The 16,678-nt window shown below is 49.1% G+C and overlaps 1 long non-coding RNA gene across 1 annotated transcript; it reads right to left on the reverse strand.

The window, feature by feature from the left end:
* Positions 1–7,237: 7,237 nt before the first annotated feature.
* On the reverse strand, positions 7,238–9,262 carry LOC120657362. Its single transcript, XR_005668143.1, has 3 exons — positions 8,797–9,262; positions 7,813–8,432; positions 7,238–7,488 (listed from the first exon to the last, which is right to left on the reverse strand). It is a non-coding gene; the product is annotated as an uncharacterized LOC120657362 (long non-coding RNA).
* Between the last annotated feature and the right edge of the window lie 7,416 nt (positions 9,263–16,678).

Genomic DNA, 16,678 nt, shown 5'->3' on the forward strand with positions numbered 1-16,678 from the left:
CGGATTGGGACATCGACACAAGCCCCCACAACCCAAAAAAATAGAGAAAGGAAGAAAAAAGAGAAGAAAGCCCCTTTGAAAGCCGCCAACGCCAAGAAAGCCACCATGCCGGACATTAATTAATTCAGAACCAGAGATGCACGACATCGCCTTCAGGAAGGAAATGACGCCGATGGCGCCATCAATGTCGTCACAAGAAGGGATGGATTTTCACACACATCGAAACTCCGATGAAAAAAGACGGCCGCCATCACCAGCCCCACCACCATGGTGTAACTGTTGAAGCATCGCACGGTCGCAAGCCAACGACGCCACCAAGGCGACGCTGGCAAGCTCGAGCAAACCGCTCTGGGTACACACCACCACGGCGCTGCCCCGCAATGCAGGTTGACCAAACGCCGCAAGAGGGCAAAAACGGCACATTACCGCCGGAGCCGCCACACGGAAGGTGCCGCTGTCGCCGCCGCGTCACGGCACGCACAGGCCGCGGTCGGCGTCGCCGCCGCTCACCGGACGCCAGTGCCACCGGCACCGCCGCGCACCAGACGCCGGCGCCGCCAGCACCGCCGTCCCCCAACAGCGCAGGAGTCGCCGCCGCCGCAGCAACACGATGCTGGCGGGCCGGCAACGGGAGGTGCCGCCGCCGCCCCATCACAGGCTGCGGCCGGCGCCGCCAACACGCTCCGCCGCGCTCACCACGCGGGCACCGCCGCCCCCCGTCGCGCCGAGGCCCGAGGAAGTAGATCCGGCTGTGTAGGGCACGGATCCGGCGGCGTAGAGCGCGGATCCAGCCGCTCGGGAGGCGAAGCCGGCCGCCGAACGCCGGAGCCGGCCGCGGAACGCCGGAGCCGGCCACCATCGCCATGGACGGCGAGCAACCAAGAGAGGGCAAGGGGAAGGAGGAGCCCCGCCGCCGCCTTCTTTGCAGCCGCACGGGCTTCCGGCGGCGGCGAGACCGGCAGGTGCGCTACCTCGGAGGCGGCGGCGCTCGGGCTGGTTCCGCCCGAGTCGCCCCCGGGAGCGACGCGGACGGGCTGTTTTTTTTATCAAGATAGTATGATACCGGTTTTCCAGTCGTTTTCTGCTTGGCTTCTACCGAGCCCGGCAATAGCTGTGTTTTGGATTCTGGGTGGGCAAGACCGGCAAAGTGCCTTGTGGATATGTATCTCTGTGTGCTTGATTGAGCAGATGCTTCCTGTCTTCATGCATCAAACTGTTGGCTTTCTTCTTTCAGAGTCGAGAAGACAAAACGATTTTGGTAAGTGGCGATTATCTCTATGGTCGTGTTTAGATCCGTAAAATAGTGGTAAAAAGGGTCACATCGGACACTGTGACACACTGTAGCATCATTTATTTGTGGTAATTGTTGTCCTATCATGACCTAACTATGCTCAAAAGATTCGTCTCGTCGTGTACATCAAAACTATACAATTAGTTTTTTATTTATCTACATTTAATACTCCATGTATGAGGTAAAAGATTTGATGTGATAGGTGAATAGTGAAGTTTGGAGAGAAAAATTTTAGAAGTGAACACAGCCTATGGCGCCACTGCGTGTCAGGTTACCTTCAGCTTAATGGTCTCAGACTCAGTCCTTGGTCGTCCACACTCGTCTTCTCTGTACTGTACTGCAGTACAGGCCAATACATCAAGGAAGCAGGACATGTCAACTTGTCAAACGAGTAATGCACGCAATACAAGTCCATGTGGATTTCCAGCGCGGCAAAGACCGATCGAGGGAGAACGGTCAATCCGGCTCTGAAGAGCCTATGAACCGGAAATAGTTGATCTATTGATGGCAACGTTGATTCATACGGTGCACGTGCACGACTCAGTATATCGACATGGGCCCTAGCTAGCACCTTGAAATCTTTCCGTTTTCTGGTGACCATATCATCTAACCGTGCACGCACGAACGGGAGGTGTGTTTCTCGTGTCTACAAAAGTTCAGGTTCAACTCTACACTGTGCAAAAGAGCACTGGCTATATATAGTAGCACAATTCTGCAAAGTACTGCTAGTGATGCTATTGCAGCGGTTGTTTAAGCAGCCATCAACGAACTATTGTACCCTACAGCTGTGCGCGAATGCCTAAACATGCGAGAATCATGTTGCTAAAGAAGATTGTCTTTTTTTCTTTCTCTTTTTAAAGAAAGTCCAAAAGTGATCCAGTGGAAATATATAATGGAGCGTCAAGAAATCAAACGGATTGACTGTAATTTAAGGGCCGGCACTTTTAAGGATTGAGGGGTACGTCAGATCGAACTTTTGACCTAACACCGTGTTCCTCTGATCATACATAACTTGATTATCACACCGAGTTCGAGGCCAGATCCTCGTGCCATAAGTCCTCCACTTTGACAAGTTAGCAAACTAGCTGTGCAGAGCCGTTAGACCGTTACCCTACGTTCAGAAGCTGGATCCATCCAAGAAGATACGGAGTACCGTATCAGTATTTCACCAGCGAGAGAGACTGAGGTCCTGTTTAGTTCCCAAAAAAATTTGCACAGAACCTGTCATATCAAATCTTCGGACACATGTATGGAATATTAAATGCAGTTGAAAAAATAACTAATTAAATAGTCTAACTGATTAGCACAATCTGAATCTTTTAAACATAATTAATTCATAATTAGATATTATTTATCAAATAAAAAAAAATACTACAGTACCGAAACTCAAATTTTTTCACCAACTAAACACACCCTGATACGAGCACCGGAACTGGAGTACTATATGTCAGGATGTCACTTGTGCATCTGGTCCTCTGTCTTTCCCCGGGACACACGGATCGATTCGGAGCTTCAAACAGGAGGCGTACAGCGTGCACATGCGAGCACGGCGAGTCGGGCACATTTTTTTGCTTTTGGGAGGACAAAATGGCACAAATGATCACGCCATGGACGGCGACAGCGATACGGGTGGCCACCGGATGTCCCTTCCTCGCTCCGATTTCTCTCTTTCTTTTTTCGTTTTCTCTGGGCCACGCCCACGCCGCCGCCTGGGCCCGCCGCCCCGGGCGTCATACACGGGCCCACTACGGGCCGAACCGGGGTGGAAGAAAATTGTTAATTTGTTATGCGCACCGCTTCATCTAGATTTCGCAGCGCCATACAGTCTGATGAAGTCTGAAGAATAACACCTCGAGCTTGAACCAGAATACGTTGAAAGATGGAACAGAGACATCGCAGAAGCCAAAGACTCGAAGCAGCTGATACGACCATGCTCCATTCGGCCATCGTTTTGTCAGATATCGCATCATCAATATTTGCAGTTCTAATATTACAATTATTTTCAATTTTCATTCATCATATTGAACAACTCAGATTTTTTCCGTTCTAATGTTGAGAGCTGGGACTCCATTTCTCGTGAAAAAAGAAAAGCTCCTATTCCTGTGGACTCCGAGCATTGCATCTGACCTGCCACAGTGCTTTCTTGGATTTGATCGATGATGGCAAGCAGTTGACGCTTTTGGACCCTAGCGCGTTTCTGGGCGGCTGCCGGCTGGATGTCGCCGTGTCAGTTGAGGTAGCCCATGCCTGAATGGCGCCGGAGCGGACATGGGTAACACGCACGGAAAATGGCATGTGCCGACTGCCGAGCACACGTTCTGAATCCCGATTGCCAGTTTTCCAAGCCAAACTGCCAAACGTAAGCTGAGACCCACGCTCACGACACCTCTCTGCTCTTGGAAAGGAGTTTTCTTCCTAGTTCGTGCCTTCTCTCAAGTTCAGAACAACAACTGCATTTGATGGGCTGGTGTGCATACAGGGAACTCGACATGATGCGTGCACGTTTGCTTCTGGCACATGCAGCTTCAGCAGAATGAAGTGAACACCAAAACCATGTGAGAGGGCAGAGCAATAGAAGAGAACTCCTTTACGGTGACGATACACGCCAAGGCGATTAATTTTGATTTTGTTGCAAAAAGGAGGAACGAAGGAACGGGGCATGACCAAACAATTGGATAGAGTTAAGCACCACGCCCTAGTCTAGCTTTTACGATCACTGTCCAATTTGAAACAAGAATATCGGGACCTTTTTTCTGATGAAAAGGATCTGCTTTATTTTTATTTATTCGTCACGAACGGCCAGCGTCATGATCGTCGATGACCTGGCATAGCTATCAACCACAGTCTCGGAGTTGTGTAGTCCATCTCGCCTGGCCTGCGTGTATCCCCAATCAGACGTTGCCTTATCAAGGCCTCCGGGCTGAAAAAGAGTGCCGTGTCATCCTCCATCAGTTGACATGATTAGGCTACGCCTAGCAGATGCAAAGAACATGACTGCTTCCTAACTTTGATCTATATATGTCTGTATCAGCCTGACAACTATGATCGGATAAAATGGGTTTCTTCAAACTTTAATCAGTCTAAGCCAACGAGATTATAGCCTGCCAATATTTTGGCTTCTCCGCAATCCATTTTACCATTTCTCAATAAGCATCCTTCAGCATCTAACCAACTCTTCGCTCTCTCACGCTCTGCCTTAAAAGATGGTTGTTGTATATATCCTGATGTTAGCAGGTCTGGCAGAGCAAAGCAACAAGACTGACACTTCATCCAGGTCTTCAGGCCAGGGCACTGCTGTTGCCTGCTCAATCGCGATGTCAGACACTGATGCTCCACCAAACAGCTAATTTTGTCCACGGTCGTTGAGCACCTGCACAAGCAGGGGTTGGTATGTTCCGAACTCCCAGTTGAATACGGCCGCCGTCGCGATTCTTTGAATACTTCCGCTCTTCTTCTCCCAAGGTTCAACGCCCAACCACTTCAGGAGCAGAAGAAAAAATAGAGGCGTCGATGTACCGATCCAATAGGGGAGATTCCTCGCGGTAGGTCGGTGTAGACTGGATATGCACTGATTGGATAACATCGTCTGATCCTTGCTTGGATAGAGACAGCAGGGAAGGCGAGGCATGAACATCTAGTGGACTGAAGAAACTTAGCAGAGAAACCGGGAGCATCGGCGAGCAAACCTTCTGCTTGGGATCTTCCGGGTGATCACAAGACCGTGGATTCAGTTACGGCAGCGTTAATAGGGTTTAGAGCATCTCCAAGAGACCAAGAGACTCTTTAAAAACTTCTGGATAGGTAAATTTTTACAAAAACAGCAAAAACCTGCATCCAACAGCCTAGCTATCTTTCCCGTTCGTTATCTGGATCGCAAAAAGCATCCCCTCGCTCGGCACCTTTCGCGAGCTAGCTCGGCTCGCAAACACCCCCGCACCTCACGCTCCCCCCTCTCGCGCATCCCTCCCGGCATGCCATGGATGGGAGCACGCCATGCCGGGGGTAGCGCCGCCGGCGTGCCGGCCTCGCCCGCCGGGATCCCGCGCGCAGGGGTCCCTACTCGTCCGCCGCCGGAGCTGGAGGCGGCGGTAGGGCCGAATCGGCGGCGGCGGCGGCGAGCTCGGCGCGGAGGTGGGCAGCGGCGAGCCATGGCGGGGAGGAAGCGGCCGGCGGCGGGCTCGGCTCCCGAGCCGGCGGTGAGGGGCGCTCCAATGCCGCCGCCCAACCTCCGTCGCGCCCTCCGCCGCCCGCCCCCCGCCGCCCGCCCCCCGCCGCCGAGGAGCAGGGAGATGGGGACGGGGAGCTAGAGGATAGGAAGATGGGCGGCGGGCTTCACCGGCGGTCGCCGTCCTTGCGCCACCCCGAGTCATGCCGGGGAGGGGGCGGAGATGACCGCTGGGTCGGGGCGGAGAGGGCCGCGGACCGACAGGAGCCACCAGGGCCGAGCTGGGCAAGAAGAGGAGGAGGGGGATGACGAGTGGGCCCCACTTGGCAGATCATGTTTTTAGAGTGGAGGAGAGGGATAAATGGAGAGGTTGTTGGATCTCTCACCCTTTGACTAGCTTTTTATTTGTTTACCTAGTTATTTAGCTACTCATTTAGCTAGAAATTTTAGCTTCTCTTGGAGTTGCTCCAGCTATGCGTCCTGATCGATTTTCTGAAAATCAATCAAAAGCCTAAACTGAACGGGTCGGCCCGGTTACAAAATCAGGTCCGCGAGACCCAATGGCCGCCGAGTGTTGTAATTGTACAGCACCAGCCCAATGCTTCCAAACTAGCAAAACCAGCCCAAGCCCAAGCAGTTTTTTTTAAAGCCCAATCCCAAGCGGACCGTCTGCTGGTCATTTCCAGTTGCGCCTTCATTTCCGCCTTTTCCATTTCGGCGAAAATAGAAGCGGCAGTGACGCGCGCGGCGTGCGTACGGCTGGCTCACGGCGGCATCCATGCCCCAACGGGAACGGCAGGAGGGTGCACAATACACGCAGGCAGAGGACTACCTCAAGAAGGTCTCGGACGCAAAAAGGGAAAAAGGAGATCTGTCCCGTCCACCAGCCAAGGAGTTGCCAGCTGCCCAGCTTGCCATGTGTGAACTGTGCACAGACTCCACAGGCCCATGCTGCTCGTGCGGGATGGGCATGCGCTTCCAACCCATCCAGGCCAGCCACATCCTGCTCCTGCCGCTCCGCGTCCGCGCACGGAGGCGCGCCCCATGCCGCCGGGGTTACTCCTCAGCTAGGAGGATTCGACCGGCTTCCCTGCCGCGCCGGCGGCGACGATGAGCACGGGGTCATGGGCTCGCCGCGGCGAAAGACCAGCCACTAGCTATAGCTGCCACTGCCCAGTTCGAGCCCGAGCGGTCTCGTCGCGGCGCGAGTAATGGCCCTCGCTGCGCCGGCCGGGCCGTGTCGGGGCGTCCCCGGCTGCCCCCCATTCATCTGGTCCGGTTCTCGCTGTGGAAATTTTGTCTCGGGCAGGTAGTTAGTATTCGCACTACAAAAAATCTGTTGATCCATGACGATTGAATTTCGTCACAGATCACTAAAAAACCGTCATAAAACAGTATCTATGACGATCTCAAATAACGTCATGTATTGAGCATCATAGATCACACCTCGTGACGTTCCTTAAAATTTTGTCATGGATTGCTTGATCCATGACGTTTTGAAACCGTCATAGAATGTCCCCGGGCCCCCAAAGCCCAACCCAAACCCATTTTCTATGACGAAAATAAACGTCACGGATAATCGCTACGTGGATGATGACCTGGCTTGATGACGTGTTGCTGCCTCCATGGACAATGACGTGTCTGCCTCCATGGATGATGACGTGGCTGCCTACGTGGATGATGCCATCACATTTCCAGCCCACAGCCCATAAAATTTCAATAGTTTTTTCAGCCCATTTCAGAATTCCAATTCCAACCCATCGATCTCATTTCCAAAAAAATAAACAGAACTGGCATCACATCAAATACAATAACTTTCATCCAGTATTACATCAAATACAATAACTTTTCATCCAATATTACATCAAATACAAAGTGTTTCTTCCGACACATCACGTACAAGTTTTCATCCAAGAGTTTTTCTTAGCAACTTGTTGACATGCAGAACAAAAAGGAACAGAGAATTCTCAATTTTCTTCTGTACTAATTCTATTCCAAGGCTTTCTTCTGCTCTAATTCTCCATTTTTTTTTCTGAAATTAAGAGAACAAATGTAATATCAGTGTTTAAGAGTATGCAACTTGTTGCCATGCAGAACAAAAAGGAACAGATAAATCTAGCAAGAGTATGCAACTTAGGCTAGCGATATTCATCAATAATTTCTTTTTTTGCCTCTAGATTTTGAACATGTAATAAAGGAAGCCAAGTTCAAACTTAGCATAAGTCGCACTAGTAAATTGTATCAGATCAATAGATGCAATGAAGTCTGAATTCCAATGGAGTACAGCAAACGGAATTTGAACATGAAGCAGTCACAATAACAAGAGAACAAATATAATTTTTTGTAAGGATCATACCGAATTTGCTTACTACTTCAAGGTTGAATTTGACCTTTCTATCCAGGGCGGCTGGACCTGAAAACCAATATCAATTGAAGTAGCATAGCATATTGTAACAAAAGAAGGCACATCAGATATAGCAGATGCTGGGCACCATGGTGCAGTACTTTCCTTAGCAAGACTTTGCTTAGTCTTTATTAATATAAAGGCATCAACAGAAATTAGCAAAAGCACATGTGTTGCATAAATAATTTATAGTTAGCACATGCCAGTTACAAGACAGTTTTGCATATTTAATTTGCATTGCATTCACGAATCCAAGAATAATTGATGTAGCTACACCTATAGAAGAAGCTAACATACTCCGTCTCTAGATACATAAGCTAACAGTTAAGACCTTTTTTTTAACCTTCTGTAAGACTAAGAATGTAACAAGCAAATTTTGTTAAGGATGCAAAATTTGCACACGCCATTGGGTTAGTGCCTTAGTGATAATGCTGTGCGTGGGGAGAGGAATCTCATTCACCTAGCTGACGCCAGCCATGACGAAGGGCACCGGCCCAGCCAGTTCCTCCGCCTGCAGCGAGCTCAGTTCCTCGCTGGAGCCATCGGCGAACAAGAACGCGAATGCCCTATTCCTGCACATCCCAGAAGACCCTTAAATACATAAGGTAAGTAGACAAGTCCGTAACTTGGAGGCAAAATGTCGGAGTTCTTGGAGGCAAAAATGGAGAGGAACTGTTTGACGCAGATGCCGAGCTACAGATGCAGATCAGAAACCGACGGCATGAGAATCTCATCAGAAACCGACGGATGGGACAAACGAGCAGTGGATCCACGGCGCGCTCGATGCAAGCAGCAGACGGCAGGATCATCGAGTCGCACTCGATGCCAAGGCGCCGCCGCCGCAGCAGGCGAGGATGCCCGGCGGCGGGCGCACAAGCAAGGGAAGGGGAGATAATAACAGGAGGGCTGGCATCCAAATGGGGGAGCAGAGCATACATGGATCTGAATAGAAGCGCGCGTTCCGGAGAAAGTTGCGGTGGCGGCGGCCAACGACGGTCGAACCCAGCTGAGCAGATCCAGCGAGCCCGCGACGAACCGTGCCGCCGCCGTTGGAGGAAGCCCGCACTGCTGCCGGTGGAGGAAGCCGAACCCGCGGACTCGATCCGCGCCGAGCGGAGAGGAAGAAGCGCCGCCAGCCCTCGATTCTGTGCTCCGCGCCTTGGGCCGTGCCTCCTCTGGATCCACACGCGGATCCGCAGCCGGGAGGAGGCGTCGTCGCGTCGCGGGCTAGAGGTCGCCTCCGGCGGGTGGTAGATCTGGTGGCCGGCGGGTGGTGGATCTGGTGGCCGCCGGGAGGATGCGTCGGTGTGAAGGGAGGCGGACTGAGGGGGAGGGAGAGAGGAGGGAGCTTGACGCGGGGGAAGGGGGCGGCCGGGCGCCGGGTGTGAGGGATTGGAGTTGCTAGGGTTTCTGAGAGAGGTTTTATAGAATGGGGATGCGATGAGATCCGTTCGATCAGCGATGGACGGTTATAAATTGTTGGGCCAAAATGGGCCTAGTTCATTTCTTCCTTGCTTAATATTTTTCTTTTTTCTTTTTATTTTATTGCACCATTGTGAAGTAACACATAAACATAATTATCTTATGCACACCAATATATTTTTTATATATAGTAGATTCTATATATATGTTTTCTCGTACAAGTTTCAATAATTTTAAAACTCATTTGCTATTTTTAATAGTTTAAATGAATTTCTGTGAGTTTATCAAAAGTAATTATGGATCGAACTATATGTATTGCAAATAATATCTAAAAAATCCCTCAAAAATATATTTTAAGTACCTCTGTTCTATTATAGCTCATATCGCAAAAATAGATGAATGATTCAAATGTTTGTGAGGGATAATTTAAACTTCTATGCACAAATTTATTGAAAATAAAATTAATAATATCCAAATTCGGTTAGAAAATTCTACAAATTGATATTCCATTACATTTTAGGCCCATAAGCTTGTCAAAAAAATTTCATATGATTCTAATAAAGTGGCACTATACATTGTTCACAAATTGATACATCTCTCTTATAGTTTCCTATAACTCAATTCAAACTTTGAAGTTTCATACAACTCAAGTCCTATATTTCTCATATACACCTCAATTTTGGACACAACCTCACCTTTACGTTCTTGTTAACATTTGTAGATATATATGGCCACTTTCGGTGCAAAAAAGTTTTTTTTCTATTTTTTAACTAACTAATTAATACACCCTTGTGAACTAACTTATAAGATAATTACTTTATATACACCTGATTATATTTTTACATGTACTAGACAACATCTAAGTTGTCATGTAGAAGTTTCAAGAATTTTTGAACAGATTTAGTATTTTCTACCATTTAAATGAATTTTTGCATGCTTATTGAAAGTAATTACTATTTGAACTACAAGTATCTCAAATAATACCTAAAAAAATCCCAAAAAATATATTTTAAGTGTCTCCGTTCTATTATAGCTCATATCTTAAAAATGGAAGAAGATTGTAAATATTTGTTAGGGATAATTCAAACTTCTACATGCAACCTTAATATAAAATAATGATAGTAATATCTAAAACTTCTCCAAAAATTTTGAAAATTTCCATATAATATTTTTATGGATGTTTAAGTTTGAAATAAAAGTTTCATTAGATTTTGCAAAAATTAGGGTACACATTGTTTGCAAAATGATTGGACCTACTTTTAAATATACAAAAGACTTAAAATGCTAAAAGCAAATACAGCGGCTAACGTAGCCCAGTGGTAAGGCGTACTGGTGTCTGCTCCGAAGTCAGTTTTGAACCCCTCTACTTGCGCCATTTTTTCTATTCTATGCTTAAATGAAAGAAAACAAGCTATATGAAGAAGATTAAAGAAATCATAATTGACTTAAAAAAATGCAATTACACGAAAGAACATAATTTTAGAAAAATTTAGGAAAAAGAACAATCAAATTTGGAATTCATACGAGGGAGAAATACCAGTTACGAATTTTAATCCTGAATTAAAAAGAAAAATATCAATCATAGTTGTGTTCTTCACATCGCCCACGTGGCACTAGACTAAAATATTTGTAATGCCCAACAATCACAAACAAAGCGTGTAGCACGGTGGTAGTGCTCTGTCTTTACCATAGCCAGGTCACAGGTTCGATTCCTCGGGATAGCAAGTTTTGTTTTTATTTTCCATAAAAACAACAACCATTTGTACTAAATATCCTATTGCTCTAGCCTAACACAAGTGGACTGCCAGCCGAATGGGAGATGCGTTTCACTCAAGGTCTCGTGTTCATGGTTCGAACCCTCCTCTGCCTCAATTTTTTTGATGGTTTTGTGGGCGAGATGAAACATATAAATAAAATTGGTTACCCCTGATTACCACATGTAAACACTTGGTGTGATGGTAGTGCATCTAGAAAATGAGCATGGTGGGTCTAAAGATCGAATCTTGGGCATGCAGTTTTTTTACTTGAATATTTATGTGTCCAAATTTTATTTTGGTCTTTCTTGTCTTCAACACTCCTGTGTCCACATATTTTTGCCTTCAACATTTCAGCGTCCAATTTATAGGCTGATTCCTCTTTAACCTTTATTGAGAAATGATGCCATATGAATATGATTCATAAAATAACGCATAGCTTGAATAAGCATCAAATAAGAGAAGCAAAAACTTGAAAAAAAAATGATGCATGTCAAAATATATAGTCAAAATAACTTTGACGATTTCTATGACATTAATATTAAAACGTCATATTTTGTGGGCTCAACCATGACGAATTCAATAAAACGTCACTAAGTTTTGGGCCTAGGGCCCATACCTTTAAATTCATGACGAAAATCTGAAAATTGTCATGGATTGTGTGCAATTGTGACGCTGTTTAAAAATGTCATAAAACTTTCGTCATAGATCACCATATTTCTTGTAGTGTCGGCCGCGGGGTAGTACAAGATTCAGATCGGTCAATACGTACGGAGATCGAGTCGCACCTGTACACTGCGTAAGTTGCATGCACGGTAAAAAAACAGTCCTGACGTACGTGTACCGGATCCAGTCTTGTGTTTTACTGGTGAAGGCGGCGCATCTACCAATACGGTCAGTCGGTCCAGGTACGGCACTGTAGTTGGTAGCCTCGATTAACACTTGTGTGTAGTGCGAGACTTGACCGGAATCTTGTCATCTTCAGCGAGGGCGTGGAACGTACACGGGACATGTGTGGTGGTATGGTACCAGTCGTCTACGTACGTACCGACTGGCTGTAACAACCACCACGCGGACAGTCCGCGAGGTGACGGCGGACAGTCCGCGAGGCGTCGCCCAGATATTTATCTGGATGGGTGTGGGACCCACTCGTCAATCCTCTCTTCTTCCTCTTTCCTTCCAGAGCCGAGCGGAGCTCGAGCTCCCGCGCCATCGTCGCCCCTTGCTTCGATCTCCCTCCTCCGTCCACCAGACCTCGATTCCTCGCGCAGGAACCTTCCTCGTCACCTCCTCCACCTTCCCAAACCCCTAAACCGGCTTATCCCCGGCTGGAATCTTTCCACCACCGCCGGACACCATTGGGGGTGCTTGAAGCTTGCTTCACCGCCGATCCGCCTCTCCGGTCGCCCTCCACTCGAACCGACTGCGGGAATGGAGTCGTGGTGAGTTTCTTATGCTTCCCAGCCTTTTTCCCCTTCCATGGCGTGTCGCCGGCGCCGGAGCACGGCCTCCGCCGTCGCCGCCGCCCTTGCTGCCGCCTAGGGCGAGGGTCAGGAATTAGTTATCGCGGACGGTCCGCCTGGGGGGCGCGGACGGTCCGCAGGTCAGGTTAGTTTTGTCCAGAGACGATGTTGCCTCTGGTTGTTTTTGCAAGATTGATTGCGGACAGTCCGCTATCGGGGAGCGGACGGTCCGCCATTGAGGCTCAAATTTGTTCCAGAAACGATGTCGTCTCTGGAGGTTCGCAGGGGTGAACTGCGGACGGTCCGCTACTAGGGCGCGGACAGTCCGCAGTAGAGTCTAGGAAATTGTCCAGAGACGTTTTCGTCTCTGGTGGGTTGAGTACTTGAACTGCGGACGGTCCGCCAGGGGTGGCCGGACAGTCCGCAGGTAAAATGGGAAAAAGTTCCAGAGACGTTGTTGCCTCTGCTGGGTTGGTAGGATAGTGCGGCGGACAGTCCGCCACTCGGGCGCGGACAGTCCGCAGGGTATTTTAGTTAAAGTAAACTAGTTACAATTCTTGGGCTGCACTCATTTAATACATATGCATACGTGTAGCATCCGCATCTGAGGGAGCCGTCTTTGAGGCGATCGCGGCACCACAAGAGCAAACGACGCAAGCCCAAGAGGAGAGGTGTGAGCACCCGGCCCAAGGCCCGTCTGGCCCCAGTGTTGAGCAGCAGGCGCAAGGCAAGCCCCGGTGCACATCCTAGTATTTTAAATTAAGACACCTATGTATGTTTCTACTACTTGTGCATTAAGTTCAGGAATTGTTTGGAACCCTAGTTGCATGATTCTTAGGATTCCCGGAGTTATACTAGCATGTATAGGACGATAGTTGTGCTAAGCTTAGCGTTACCGGTAGAAGACGAGTGGTCTCCTGCACTCGCGAGATGTAGAATGTTAGGAGTCGAGTAATTTCCGGTTACTCGCGAGATACGTTATTATCTTTATATGATTCAGTATGTGAGATTGGTTTTGAAATGAACATGGAAATGTGAGACCGGGCGGGGATGATGGATAGGTATGGCAGCAGGACAGGGTTCCTGGGTGTCTTAGCCCCGTCTGTGTCGATTAAGGACCGGTGGATGTGGCAGTGCTGATCGGGGATTGAACTGTACTAACCGCATGCCGGGAGTAGGAGGTAGTCGAAACCGGTAAGCCGAGTACTGCCTTGCTTCGAAAGTACAGGAACCCGCACCCAACTCCTGGGGCGAGTCGAGTAGTCGCGGAGAATTGGGATGCATGTGTTTACTTTTGGTGGTCTCACGTTGAGCTCGGCTGACCATATGTCGTTGGGCTGGTTCCTGTAGTTCGAGGCGGGGAGGGGAATGGTTGGTATGTATAGTCCGACGGGGCAAATACGTGCCGTGTTGGTTAGGTCCACCTTGCAAGGTTAAATCGGATCGATTCGCCGTGTCTCGCGGTTATGAGGGCCTTGGTCTCTTTGTCACACCGTAGCAAAAATGTAGAATATGAGTTAGGAATGTTTATATAAAATATTGAGCTCACCAAATTATTTTGCTTGCATCACCATGATTGCTATAGTAGGTCTTCGCGAATATGAGATGAGAGTTAATTTTTATAGAATCTGAAGCTAAAATAATGAAAGTAAGGAATTACTTTAGTTGCTTTTTCTGCAAAATAACCACCAGCCAAAAGCCTTGCATGTCTAGCTATGTGGGCTAAGTTATACCCACTGGTCGGGTAAGCCTTGCTGAGTATTAGAATACTCAGGGTTTGTTGCCAACATTATTTCAGGGCACGCAGATGTAGACTTCTGTCCCTGCTGCGCCAAGTTCATCCGCCGGGATGCAGAGGGATGGGTGGTCGTGGAGCCGGACGTCTAGTTAGGGATCTCTCTAGGGCTCACTTTTGGTAGCTGTAGGCCCCGTTCCTCTAGACGAACCAGGATTTCAGTATTGAAAAGTTTGTGAATTATGTATTTATTCAAACTCGGTTTGTAAAACTTAAGGTCAAGTTCTATGTATATTTGTTGTATATTCAATTATGTGTCGTGCTCGTACCATCTGCGCCCACCTTCGCGTGGGACTATCGGTGATGTTTCGATCGGGACGTGGGTTGCGAAAGGATCGCCAAATTAAGCCATTAAGCTAATGAGCCTGATGTGTTCAAATGACGGCCATTACGCTTAATTAGAGTTTTAATTTGGCGGTTCTGTGACAGCTGGTATCAGAGCCGAAACGCACCGAGGGTGGTACAGGCATGACTAAATTTCGAGTTTTTCTAAAAATATAAAAATGGATTTTGTGCGTAGGGCGAGCATGCATCTCATTTTTGGAGGGTTTTTGGGGTTTTTCTGTGGGAGTTGGTGGGGGTGTGAGTCTACGATCCTAAGGACCTTTGTAGATGACGTACGGATCGAGAGGGTTGGTAGGGGGGCGTAAAAGGTTGCGAGAGTATCGTCGGTCGAACCGGAGGCACTGTCGCGAGGCATGTTCAGCGGACAGTCCGGTTAGGACCCGCGGACGGTCCGCCAGACCTTGAGAAAAATTTACCAGAGCCGGGTGGAACTGAATCTGGTTGACAGTGCGCACGGCGGACGGTCCGCAGACTCTCCGCGGACAGTCCGGTCGACTAGGATTTTGGGAAGCGGACGGTCCGCCCATGTACTGCGGACGGTCCGCCGTACTAATTTCGGCTGGACCAGGGCAGCTCGGTCAGACCAATTGGTGGCGCCGATCGATCGCCTGGCCCCGCCTGCTAGTATCCTTCAGAATTGTTTTGAAGCCCTACCTTAGGCATTGTGCCATGACTTGCAAGGATTAATTTGCTATCGGTTTTGTCTTGATTTATCTGGATGAGGGAACTAACCTCGTCATGGTTGAATGCAGAATGGGAGAACCACCGAACCCTCCTGAGTTGGCCCAGGCCATTGCGGCCATGCTCACTGGGCGCGATGAGCAGACGGCACTCCTCCGTGAGCTCGTGGCGCAGGGCAGAGTGCCGCAGCCTGGACCTCACCATCAGCCGCCTGCTCCTGGATATCCAGAGTTTCTGGCTACTCAACCACCGCTCTTCCATAAAGCGGATGAACCGCTGGAGGCAGACAGCTGGCTTCGGACTATCGAGTCCAAATTCACCCTACACCAGTACAATGATGGGGACAAGGCAGGATTTGCCGCTCAGCAGCTTAGGGGCCCAGCACGCACATGGTGGGACAATCATGTGGCAATGTTCCCTGCGGACACCCATTTCACTTGGGCACAGTTCCGGGAAGCCTTCAGGGCACATCACATTCCAGCGGGGGTGATTAGAAGGAAGCTCACCGAGTTCTTGGCCCTGAAGCAGGGCAATAACAGTGTACTACAGTACTCCCAAGCATTCAACACTCTCTCACAGTATGCTGGGTACCATGTGGACACTGACGAGAAGAAGCAGGCCTGTTTCAGGCAGGGGCTCAGTACCAAGCTCCAGGATCGCTTGGCGATGGTCAGGTTCGACAGTTTCAGTGAGCTAGTCAACGGGGCTATCATACAGGAGGACGCCCACCTAGCTCACAAGGCAGAAAAGAAGAGAAAGGCGCCGGCAGCGGGGTCCTCTAGCAGTGCCCCTCAGAGGTTTCGCTTGGTGCAGTCGGGCCCACAGCGAGCTCCTTTTCAGCACCAGCCACAGCAGCAGTGGGGATACAGGCCCCCTCAGTACACTCAGCCACAGGGGACGGTCAGGCCTCCTGCTCCTCAGCAGAATGAGCAGAAGGTCTGGGTGCAGCAGCCGGGGGTGCGCCCCAATCTGTTTCCGTGCTACAACTGCGGGCAGCCGGGTCACTTTGCACGGAATTGCCCAATGCCACCCAAGCAAGGCCAGCAGTCGAGCCAGCAGGGTCAGAAGCAGCAAGTGGCCCACTTCAAGCCGGGGCAAGTGCACTACACCACCCTCGAGGGTATTCCTGAGGGAGCTCCAGTGATGGCGGGTACGTTCTCAGTAAATGAACAACCCGTTACAGTATTATTTGATTCAGGGGCGTCTCATACCTTTATTAGCAAGGGGTGTATTGTTAGACTGGGATTAAAAACTGAAAGCATGCCCAAGCCATACCACATTCATTCGCCTGGGGGGAAGTTAATCACCAATCAGTTTGTTAAGCAAGTACCCCTACAGTTGCAAGGAAAAATTTTCCC

The sequence above is a fragment of the Panicum virgatum genome, chromosome 1N (assembly GCF_016808335.1).
Source record: "Panicum virgatum strain AP13 chromosome 1N, P.virgatum_v5, whole genome shotgun sequence".
NCBI classification, from domain to species: Eukaryota; Viridiplantae; Streptophyta; class Magnoliopsida; order Poales; family Poaceae; genus Panicum; species Panicum virgatum.